At 38.8% G+C, this 11,687-nt stretch overlaps 1 protein-coding gene and 1 long non-coding RNA gene across 3 annotated transcripts in view; one reads left to right on the top strand and one right to left on the bottom strand.

Annotated features, from left to right (window-relative positions):
* LOC116103731 overlaps positions 1–1,096 on the bottom strand; it is a 5,565-nt gene extending 4,469 nt beyond the window's left edge. The window contains exon 1 of the long non-coding RNA XR_004123551.1: positions 261–1,096. This is a non-coding gene — a long non-coding RNA (uncharacterized LOC116103731). The remainder of the gene's footprint in view (positions 1–260) is intronic.
* The window catches only part of Prkg1 (protein kinase cGMP-dependent 1), a 1,194,975-nt gene that overhangs the window by 371,652 nt on the left and 811,636 nt on the right, over positions 1–11,687 (top strand). The gene's annotated exons all lie outside the window — the stretch shown is intronic.

Genomic DNA, 11,687 nt, shown 5'->3' with positions numbered 1-11,687 from the left:
TTGACATGATTTCTCCACTAGTTCTGTTAAAGTAAACTCTGCGATGGCTAGCACAGGCTGGCTGAGAACATGGGAACATGGCGTTGTTCTTGGAAGATAGGAGTCTTCTAGATTTTTTAAAGGAAAGTGGAGCCCATCAGTGTTTGCCTATAGGAGGATATTCAACTCCTTTTGAAATCCAAGTGGACACTACTGTCTTCTAGAATTGTGGCCCATAATGAGTTTGCCCTTCATAAAGCAATATTTTTGTCAAGACTAACTTTAGAGCTGTGGAACCAACATGTTGAGTCTCTTCTTTGTAGAGATAGCTTCTCTACTGCTGACAGGCTTCCACGTGTACGTCCTTTGTATGAGTACGTAAGACAGATAAATGCCAATACACAGATGCAGTTTATCTTCGTTCACTGTTAAACCATGGACCTCGATGGAAACAAAATTGAGGTACTTGTTTTTCTTCAGATTTTTGGAACAAAAACACCCAATGTTCAGATGTTTGTGTTCAAATGCATCTTATATGTCCTGAAGAGTCTTACATACATAGGATCCATACACTTAGATGGATAAAATGGATCCATGCACTTAGACGGATAAAATGGGATCATGAAAAGTCATTTCTTCAGCATTTGCATGAAAGGTCTCCCCAAAATGTCCTCATTTTTCAGATTCTGAATCAAGTCCCTCATTGTTACCATGACTGATAGTAAAGTAGATGCAGCTTCCACTTCTTTTACGGAGGCTTGTTATCTGTAGAGCTAAAAACACACACCTTGTAGTTTAAAGCCCCATCTCAGTGATAGAACGGAATGCTGTGGCGCACGTTATTTGGATTCTGGGCCACTACTTCACCGAGTAATTTGTATTCTAGCAATTAGATAGCAAACTTAAAATTCCTTCGTTCCTATTTTTAAAAAGCCCAGTTAGGGGTTGTTTTACCTTAGTGAGCTTACACTTTCTTTAAGCAGTGCTACTTAATAACAGTGGCTCGGTTATTTTCTCTTGTTGTTAGACAAAGTAAGAAGAAAGCATTTTCAGCTCCACAGGTTTTACAAGGGAGGCTGTGAGGTACTGATGCTGCACACAGTTCACTAAACTTACAGCTCCTTATCTTGCCTACCAGTGAAAGAGGCTTTAAAAAGAAAACATTAAAATCTCTAAAAGAGCAAGAGGTAGTTCTGGGCAACAGGGCATGTCAACTGAAAGAGAACTTAGTAACGACATATGGTATTTTTGTCATTGTGTTTTCCTTTGAAAACACAAAGTGTGTGGAGCTCAGAGGGAGGAACTAAAAATGTGTAGGTACAAACAGTCGAGGGAACATCTTTTATGTGGCTTAAGGCTGGGAGTATTCTATCTTTCTGTATACAGAGCAAATAGCTCAACGAGAACTAGGTGAGAATCTTTCTGGTGACAGATGCTACTTTTTCTCTCTTGTGTTATCTGCTCTTTTACTTTGATTATTAATGTCATTTGTTTGATATTTGGCCTCTTAATATCTAAACAAAGCAAAGGCTTTTTTTTTTTAATACAAGAATCCCAAGATCTCTACTGTGTATAAAAATTTTTAAATGCCTTTCTCTGGCTTACAACTGTCCCTCAAAACCCACAGTTCATTCCAGGAATCTCTCCCTTATACCTAGGATTCTCAAATCCCTTGTATAACTATTTGAAGCTTCTTTATACCCTCCTTTAAATAACTTCTTGATTACCTATGATACTCAACACAATGTAAATGTTATTAAATATCTATATAGTTGAGACAATGTATGGTTTGAGTCAGTGGTTTTCAACCTGTGGTTTGTGACCCCACCAAAGACAATTGGAAAACACGGATATTTACATTACAGTTCATAACTGTAGCAAAATTACAGCTATGAAATGGCAAAGAAGAGAATTTTATGGTTGGGAGTCACTACAACATGAAGAACTATATTAAATGGTCACAGCATTAGGAAGGTTGAGAACCTGGTCTAGGTGATAATAGCAAAAAACCTGTATGTGTTTCTTCCAGGCAAAATTGCTTGTTGAATAGTTTAGATCTGCAGTTGACTGAGTTCATGGACATGGAACAGACACAGAGGAATGATTGTGTCTGACAAGTTCAGCAGAAGCATAACCCCAACATTCATTCAATCAACTATAACTTAGTGTTCTTTCCTTTGATCAGAAAACATATTGTTTGTTTAAGAGGATTGATTTCTCCCGCTGACATGCTGAGATCTCCAAAATCTAGTTGTTAATTTCCTTTTTTGTTTTATTGGTTAAGTCGCTTCAACTAAATCCTTCTGTCCCAAGAAAGTAAGGCCCCATGCTCCCTTCTGATTATTGTGTTTTGTTGATGTTAATTCCCTCAATAGAAATGTCTCATTTCCCCATCCAAATCTTTACTAAGAAACACCAAATGTCAATTTCTAGGGGCATCATAGAGCCCACATATTTGATCCATATATTTTAATCTACCACCTCCTTTATGATGTGACCATTATGTCAAATGCTGTGTGCCTAGGATTCTAAGGCTAATATTTTATTTGAGAACCATGCAGGCATTAAGTCTGGCTATGTCCACATTAAAATGTATTATACTTTTCTTACTGAGGACTATGTTAAGACCAAGAAATTTTACAGCTTGACCTTTTCATAGCCACTGACCTAGCACACAAGAACTTTCTACTACTTGAGCTGTATAGGATCTATATAAATACCAAATTTTTGATGTTTAGAGTGAAGCTGAATTTTTATATCACCATGAGCCCTAGTCTACTCTGTTCTTCTAGCCACTGTGCCTTTTGGCTGTTCCCACATTTGGCCTTACGTTCCTCTCAAAACCTTGCACACAAAATAGTGTTCAAAAAATGTTAGCTAGACTTACAAGTGTTTAAGTTTTGCAGTTCTTTATATCTTCTATACATTAAACACCTATATGAGGTAGAGCTGGCAAAGACTTTGGTAGGATATTTGTTCAATCTGCTAGTGGTTTCCTCTGATGTACAGAGGCTCTCAAACTTCTTGTAATAAAATTTCCTGATTCTTATAATGATTTCTTATGCCGTTGGGGTTCTATTAAGAAAGTTATTACTTATACCTGTATCTTGAAGTGCTTTCCTTTAGTATTTTCAGGTTTTTAATTAAGCTCGTTGATCCACTTTGCTCCAGGTGAGAGGTATGAGCCCAAGCTTGTTGTTAGGCTGATGGGCGTCAGGTTTATTGAAGGGCTCTGTTATAGCCAATGTATTTTAGATACCTTTGTTAAAAAATTAGTTGCCATTTCTTCATTGGTTTACTTTGGGTTCTTTCTTATATTTCTGTGGTCTATATGTGAGGAAACCCCTGTTTACTGTTCATAGGTGTGTCAACTGATGCAAGCAGTAGTAAGAACACTGTGGTGCTTCCTCAAAAACTCGAAACTAAAAGTTCCATATAACAAAACCGCAACATTCCTGGGCTTATGCTCAAAGGACTTTATAACTGACCACAGACATACTTGTACATCCATGTGTATTGCTGCTTTCTTTGTCACTAACCTCTGCAGTATAGTTTGAGGCCACACATTGTGGTGTCTCCAGCAGTATTCTTTCTGCTTAAGATATCTGTGGTCTTTTGAATTATTGTAATTTTCCCAAGATCCATGAAGACTATCACTGGAATTTATTAAAATGAAATCCATAAATTTCTTTTGGTATATATAGCTATTTTCACAATATTCATGGTGCAAATCCACGGGTATGGCAAACAACTTTCTATCAATAGATGGATCGATGGGTTAAACATTGTTTTCAAAAGAAGTAACACAAATGTCCAATAAATGTTTAAAAAGTGTTGAGTATCTTTGGCCATCAGGAAAATTAAAACTTAGAGATTCTAACTCATCTCAGTTAGAAGTGCTATCATATAAATACATATCAGGTGCTGTGTAAACAGGGAAAAGACGAAACCCTCTTCGCTGTCCGTGGGGATCAGAAGTCATCATGGAGCCTTCTTTTAAAAACTTATGCAAAACATACTGTGTGACAGAGCTGTATAGCTCCTGGGTTTATACCTAGAGGACTCTATATCTGACCACAGAGATACCTGGACATCCATGTTCATTGCATCCTCACTCACAACAGCAAGAAAACAGGCTAAGCCTGATAGCCATCAACAGACGAAGAGATAATGAAACACACAGTAGAATTCTATTCACAGCAATGTAAAAGGAAATTTTGTAAGAAACAGGAAGGATTTGGAAAATACAACATTAATCATGATGACCTAAACTCTGGAAGATCAAACCACATAGTCTCTCTAATATGCAAATCCTAGCTTATAGTGTATACATTTGTGTACATCATTGGGTATAAGTGTGATTAAAGCCTAAAGAACTAGAAGGGAGATCAAGAGATGGTAAAAAAAGAAATTCTCAGACTTGGTGGAAAGAGGATGTCAGGATACATATGACATAGAAGCAGAAGAGACAATGGGTTAGCTCACAAGATAGGTTGGAGGGAGAGGATGTGCCAGGAGAATCTAACAAAATACACCATATTTGAAAATGCCATAACGATACCTAGTACCTTATAATCAATAAAAGAAAATCATAGGTAAGGTGGCTTATAAACAATGATCTTTTCCTCCTGGAAGTTCTGAAGTCCAGGAAATCCAAAGTTAACGGATTCAGTGTCTGGTGAATGCTCACTTCCCAGTTTACAGATGATATCTTCATACTACATCCTGTCACTGGGGAAGGGTCAGAGGAGATCTCTGGCCCTCTGTTATGGTGCTGTAAGGCACTATTCCTGCCTTCAGACCTAACCAGCGACTAAAGGCCCCACCCCCAAACACCTTCACATTCAAGATCAAATTTCAGCATGTGGAGCTGATGCAAACATTCAGTGGTAGTAGGAGTTGTGTGCCAGGATGGACACAAAGGACAAGGGCTATTGTTGTGGGAATTATAAAAAAATGAATCCACTCCACAAACTCGCTTTCCCACCAGGCCACGTTTCTCGCTAGCATGCAACTCTTTACACACTCATTCATCTAAATAGTGCCTATTGCCCGGTAAGTAAAGCATGACTCTTAAGTCCTTAATATCCAATCTGATTTATATAATAATAAAATCACAATTACAAGGTGCCAATACAATAAATTTAGAACCAAATAATAAAGACAATAGTCTAACCCAACTAATCTATTTTGTAAGAACCTGCTTGGTTGTATAACCTCCTGTACATCCTCATCATCTGTCTCCATGATGATGTCTCCTCCTGCCCCTGACCATTCTCCTCCTCCTCTCCTGACCTTTTTTTCCCTCCAACCCTAACTCCACCTCTCTATTCCTGTCCAATCACAGGCCTTTCACTGCCCTAATATGATTGGACAGAGAAAATGCTACAGCAGGCTATGAATTTAGCAAACTGTTATTTGAGGCTAAAGTGTTGGAGAGAGGCAAACTCCCCAAGTCTCCATGACTTCTTCACTCAGAGCCATAGCTGGAATACTGGTCTCTCGGTTACTCGTTCTGATACAGTTTATTCCACATCTGTCTGACTAGTAGCTTTTCATCTTATACCAACCCATGAAAATGCTCGGCATTTCCACTGAATAGAGTTCTGGGTCAGGAAATTTCTGGACCGTATGCTCCATCTGTGCCGTACTCTCTCAATTTGTCTTAGAAGAATAAAAATGTCAATGGAAAATACCCATGTGCCCTGCAGACATTTATGTAGACCGAAATGATGAAGCACAACCAGAATGGAATATCCTGAAGAGCAATCAAGCCAAAGGTTTGTTGCCCATCCTTTTCTTCTTATACTAACTCCCTCACAAGCCAGCTGAGGCCACTGGGCTCGGAAGGGCTGCTGTGTTATGGTGGTTGTCATTTTGATGATGAGGTGAGTAATTTCTGAGTGCCATATGAAATACCAAGGTCAGAGTGGTCGGTTGAGCATAATATGGCAAGCAAGAGTGAGTCACAGGATGACTACCACTGTAGCTGCTCTTTGCTGTGATTGTGCACAGCAGCTCCCAGCTTGATTGCTCTTTCTGGAGGAATAAGCCTCCAGAAGACCAGTTTTCTTACAAAGCCATATAATTAGTTTGCTCTTACTGGTGTCCCCCCAACCCTTTTTGTAAGATGTAAATAAAATAGTGTCAGGTGAATAAATCCATTGTTATTTCTGTATTGGAGTTTGGTTAAACTATTTTTGGGGAGAGTTTTCAGTGAAACTGTTCTCTCTCTCTCTCTCTTTCTCTCTCTCTCTCTCTCCCTGTCTTGCTTTCTTTCCAGAATAAGAGACCCATGTGCCTGTTCCTAAAGAGTATTAGATACAATAAAACAATAATAATATCGATTAGCAAGAGAAAGAGAAAGAGACAGAGACAGAGAGGGGTTTAGTCCGGGCATTTTGTTTCTTCTTATACTTTACATGGCACTTTTACATGACATCTCACATGATCAATGTAAATAAAATATGAACCATAAATGTAAATTTGGCTTTCCAGAAACATCTTTAAAAATAACTATTCAGGTAAAGTTAATTTTAAAAATAGGCATGATTCAGTATATCCCAAATATTATGTTAATGTATTTCAATAGGAAATTATTAGTGGGATATTTTACAGGAATGTTTCTGTATTAACTGTTAGACATCTACTCATAGTGTGCCCAAAGTGTTCACCAGTTCAGATCACCCACATTGCTGTATTTCTGTCTGCCATATGGGACGCAGTTTTGTAGACTAAAACCAGGTCATTGGTTTGTCCTTAGAGGTCATTGCTGGTTTGTCCTCTATTTTCTTTTAACTTCTTATATCCTACACCATGATTTCAGCCATACTTGTTAATTCTTGACTGCAGGATTTTCACCTTCTTTGTGTGTGCTGTGTGCTCTTTACCTCCTATTCTACCTGTGTCTCAAACCATGTCTTTTATGAGTCACAGTAGATTGTGTTCCGGACTTAACCCCAACTTCATTGCTGAATAATCAAGTAATCTTAAGGAAGTAATTTGGTTTCTTTAGACTCTATATTATCTCTGAATACAAAACAAGTTTAAAAGGATGAAAACATACACAGCATCATGGTTCTTGGCACATGACAGCTATGACTCTTCTTCCTCCCTGAGTCTTTCCAAGACTCTGTAGTGAGTATCATGGGCACTGTCGCCTGCCAGCAATGCCCCGGGTGCCCTCTTCCTCGGTACCTAAGATCATTTTAAATAAACATCTTGTTGTTATGCTGTGATATCTTAGGGCCAGTTTTGCTAACTTTTGTCTGTTTCTTAGCTCTTCGTTGCCTTTATCACTCTTTTTTCTTGCCTCCTGTCAAAAGCTATCAGCAAGGCACACAGCCAGTGTTTCTTAGAAGTAAATGATTCTGGTACCAAGTGGAGCTGCATAAGAGCCCTTCCGCCAGAGCTGAGAGATGACATGTTACTACTGAGAGCTATGCCCAACTCTGGGAGACAGCACAGCAGCTCTGTCCCCTGCTGTAACTGTTTCCTAGGCAACCCATACACACTGCCAGTGAAAGAAATGGATGAAAGAAAAAGGCCAAACCTGCTTCATTTCCAGTTTTTGATACTTTTGAAGTGTTAAAAATACTGAAAATAAACGAATAGCTGAGCACATGTCTTATTGTTTCATGCCATGTTTGTTGTGGCCACTGTCATAGATCTAATAGAATTGTGAGGGACTTATTAGTAATGGTCTGGGGTGAGAGAAACTGGTTATTTCTAGTGCAGTAAAGTTGATAGGTTGTTGAAAAGCACTTTTGCCTGTCATCCTGCAGATTTAATTCTATTTTGAGGCATATTGAGATTTCACAAACGTATTTGAAATTTCTATGCTAATTGTGTGTTATTAATAAAGAAATACAAAACCGAGTTCTGGCTCTAGTATCTAGAAGCCTTGCTAAGTAACTCTGTTTGTTCTAGTGGTCTTTGTATAGATTCTTTGGGGGTTTTCTATACTTGGAATCAAGTCATACACCAAAAATGAGAATTGTAATTCTATATTTCCACAGCAGTGCTGTTCTGCATTTACCAATAAGTAGGACTCTTACTATCTTACTGAGTAAAATAAAGATAGTAGATAACCTTGGCTCCTTTCTCAAAGTAGAAGTCTTCTATGTCCACCAATAACTATACCTATTCCTATGGTTCTGTGTAGATAGTCTTCTATTCTTGTTTGTTAAATGCTATTCCTATGGGCCAAATCTTTCCCATTATTTTATTTGTTTATTTCACAGGCTATGTTGGGAGGAGGACAGGTATAAATGCACATATACGCACTGCCAAAGGTCAATGTCAGGTGTTTCCCTCTAGTATTTTAAAAAAACAGAGTCCCCCAGTGAACCTGAAGCTTACTTATTTAATTATATTGGCTGGACAGTGAGCTCCCTAGATCCTCCTGCCTTTGCCTTCCTGGCCAGCACTGCCAATCTTTTTAATGTAGGAGTTAGCTAGAGATTAGACTCAGGTTCTCATGATTGTACACTAAGCACTTTATCGACTAAACTGGAAATATGCTATTTTATATTTTAATAGTTTTGACATAAAAATGTTTGAAGTCTTACCTATAATTCTGACTTACGGCTTTTGATTGTAAATATTGAAAGCTGTGATGAAACATGTCTGCTTTGTTTATGGCAACCATTAGCTGGAACCATGTGGCACCTGCTCTTATTCAAGGTTACTGAAGAGAACCACTCTCCAAGTGCCACGTTTGCCTCATTCCCTGCTACTCACACCCTGCCTGTTTCGTTCATTTATATTTCCATCTTGGCTTCTAGAAAGCTTGGATTTGCTTCCATCAGTACCATGGTGGAGACTTTGACTGCCATAGGTGGGGAAGCTTCTGGGAGCCATGCTTGATAGCACTACTCACTAATGAAAGTCTGTTATCTGAGGCTGCCCTGGCATCATGACATTGCAGAGCACTGAACAGCCACCTGCATTACTCACCAGGCTGCAGGATGTCGCATTAGGAGAGATGCTCTGTTTGTTTTGGACTTGGCCTCCAGGCCAAAGACACATATTAATCTGCTCTGCAAGAAGTGAGAAGAGGAAGGACTACTGGGACTGGTAGGTGTCTAAAACTGCCTCTGGTTTTCTGAAGATGGAAAATGGTTGCTTTGAAGCAGTGGGGACCCTAGACCATTAGCGCTAAGCTGGTTTAATTTTTTTAATCCTTGTGTGTTTTTCAAGCCATTGTTCCACATTCTCATGTCCCCAGTCTCATGAATCATGCACTATACTAATCAGAAATATCCTAGAGATTGATCTTGTCATAGAGTTGTACAATTTCCCCAGAGCACTTGCCCACTAGTAACCAGCACAAGAGATCAGTAACCTCACTGACTCCTTCAGGGTTCCGGTGACCCACCGTCATATTCCCTCTGAGGTCTTATGTTCATTAGTCCTGATTAATGGAAGAGGAAGTGATTGTACATTCACATAAAACCACCATCCTTCATGCTCACACCCAAGGGGTTATTGAAAACTGACATGTAACTGTTCTTCATTAAGTTTGGGGTTGGCAGCAAAGTACAATAGCTGAGGACAATACATTGATGAATCTAATACAGGGACTTGAGTCTGAGTGCTGCTATTTATGACTTGAATGCCCAGGATAATCTATTTAAATCTTTGTCTCAACATTCTTATCCATAAATTAGGTATTATTAAGGCCTCATTAAAAATGATCCCAAATAAGTACTCAGTAAGATGAGAAAACCCATGTCTACAGTTCCCACACTTCAGAGAACCTTCTAGAGCATATGGACATACTTTTGTTTTATAACCTAGCCGTTGAGAATATAATATCTGATTTTGAACCTTGACCTCACCTCTTAACTCTGGAGCATAAGGCACTTCTTAAACATTTTCTTTTGTTCTTCCTTATCTACCAAATAGGGACAATGATAACATACGCTATAGTATCTGACACAAAGTCACAATGACAGTAATAGTACAAATTAAAAAGCAAAAATTTATCACATGCTCTCTATTAATGGGTTATATTTTTATACAAGTTTCATATTGATATATTGCATCTTTTCATATTAATATATTTAAACCACACAGTCACCAGTAAATATTTTCCTTAATATTCCCATTTTATAGATGAAGGAATTAAGTCATAAATATCAAAACACTCCAGAGCCTACAGTTGTGGTCACCATTAATAAACTGAGCATCTTTCTAATTCATCGTAATTAGATTTAAGTCATTAATTTGAAGTTCCTTCCAAATCCCTTGTACCCTCACACCTTATACAGCTCTCTGCTAATGGATATTTGCTGATTATCATGGAGTATATGTGCAATGGAAGTCTGGAAACCACTCGAAGTTCACATTGGACATTTCCTGCCTCTCTGTGTTAGCTCTGAAATGAATCGCATAGCCTTTTGTTCACTTGACAGGTGTATGTGAGCCACAGAGAGGGAGACTCTTAGGCTAACTCTAGAGATGCGGTGTAAAATTTTTAGAGTGTGAGCTGATGGGCAGAAGGGTGCATGACTGACACTGGAGAGAGTGAATTTCTTCAACCTGTTAAATCTAATCCATTTGTGTGCAGACCCTGCTTGTGAAGAAATGCATAAGGCATAGCACACTGAGCTGAAATTTTTGACCGACACTAATATCCACATTTGATGCGCTGTTTGAACAGAGACACTGCTGTTCCTACTATACAGCTCATTCTCTCCCATGTCAGGTCTGTGTCCAGACACCGCTTTCTCATTGAGTCCTTCCCTCTCCAGGTTATAACTGTGAGCTTTCTCTCTCCACTGCCAGCACATCATAGCCCCTCTCCTTGCCTCATTTTTCTCCATGGAACTTACTCTGGCCTGCTGATTGCACACCTCAGTTATTCATTACTGAATTCCTCCCCCAGGAATGGAGCTTCCTTGCACTGGCTTGATAAGCATTTATTGCTAAATATTCAGACATTTAGTAAGCTGATGGTTAAATTAAGCAGAGTGGAAATATTTATATCCAGGACATGTCATAACTTAAGTATAAGTCCTCCCTCCCCCAAGAGATGGCTTACTATCACACCAGTGATTACCCAGCACCCATTGCCATTAAATGGAGCATCATGGGAAAATAGACATTGTTTCATTTGGCGCTCTGTAGAAAGATGACTTTACACTATAATTTGCAAATTTTTGTTGGGATTATAAACGGATGTCTGAGGGAATAAATGAGTGAGTGAGCAAGCAGACATTGCCAGGTACCCTCATACAGGGATAAAGGCACATCACTACTTCTCTGGTGTACTGACTGGCTCACAGCTGGTGTGGGAAATCTTAATTGGTAAATGAACTTCACTAGGCCCTCATGGGAAAGTGGCTCACAGAAATTAGAAGTCAAGACCCAGGGCTTGAGTTCCTTTGCTTCCTGCTTCTGAACTTTGGCCTTGAGCCAATGAGGGGTGGTGGAAATTCTAGTTGGATTTGGTAAATCCAACTTATCATTACTTAGTTATGAACATGAAAAAAGGGACTAAAATGTGTGACCAGAAACCTTAAAAGACAGAAAACATATTACATGTGACAGGGGGAGGAAGTAACTATTTTGGTTTGAGTTCATTTTAATTTCCTAATTTTGGGTTTATATTTATAAGTCACCTTAAACAAGAATAACTCCGACCTTTTTACTCTGATTTTCCATAATTACATTATGTGAAAATTCTGCCATACAGTGTTGGT

Source organism: Mastomys coucha, unplaced genomic scaffold (genome assembly GCF_008632895.1).
Source record: "Mastomys coucha isolate ucsf_1 unplaced genomic scaffold, UCSF_Mcou_1 pScaffold21, whole genome shotgun sequence".
Taxonomy (NCBI): Eukaryota; Metazoa; Chordata; class Mammalia; order Rodentia; family Muridae; genus Mastomys; species Mastomys coucha.
The sequence above is the reverse complement of the archived record's forward strand: the minus strand, read 5'-3'. Positions and strand labels throughout refer to the sequence as shown.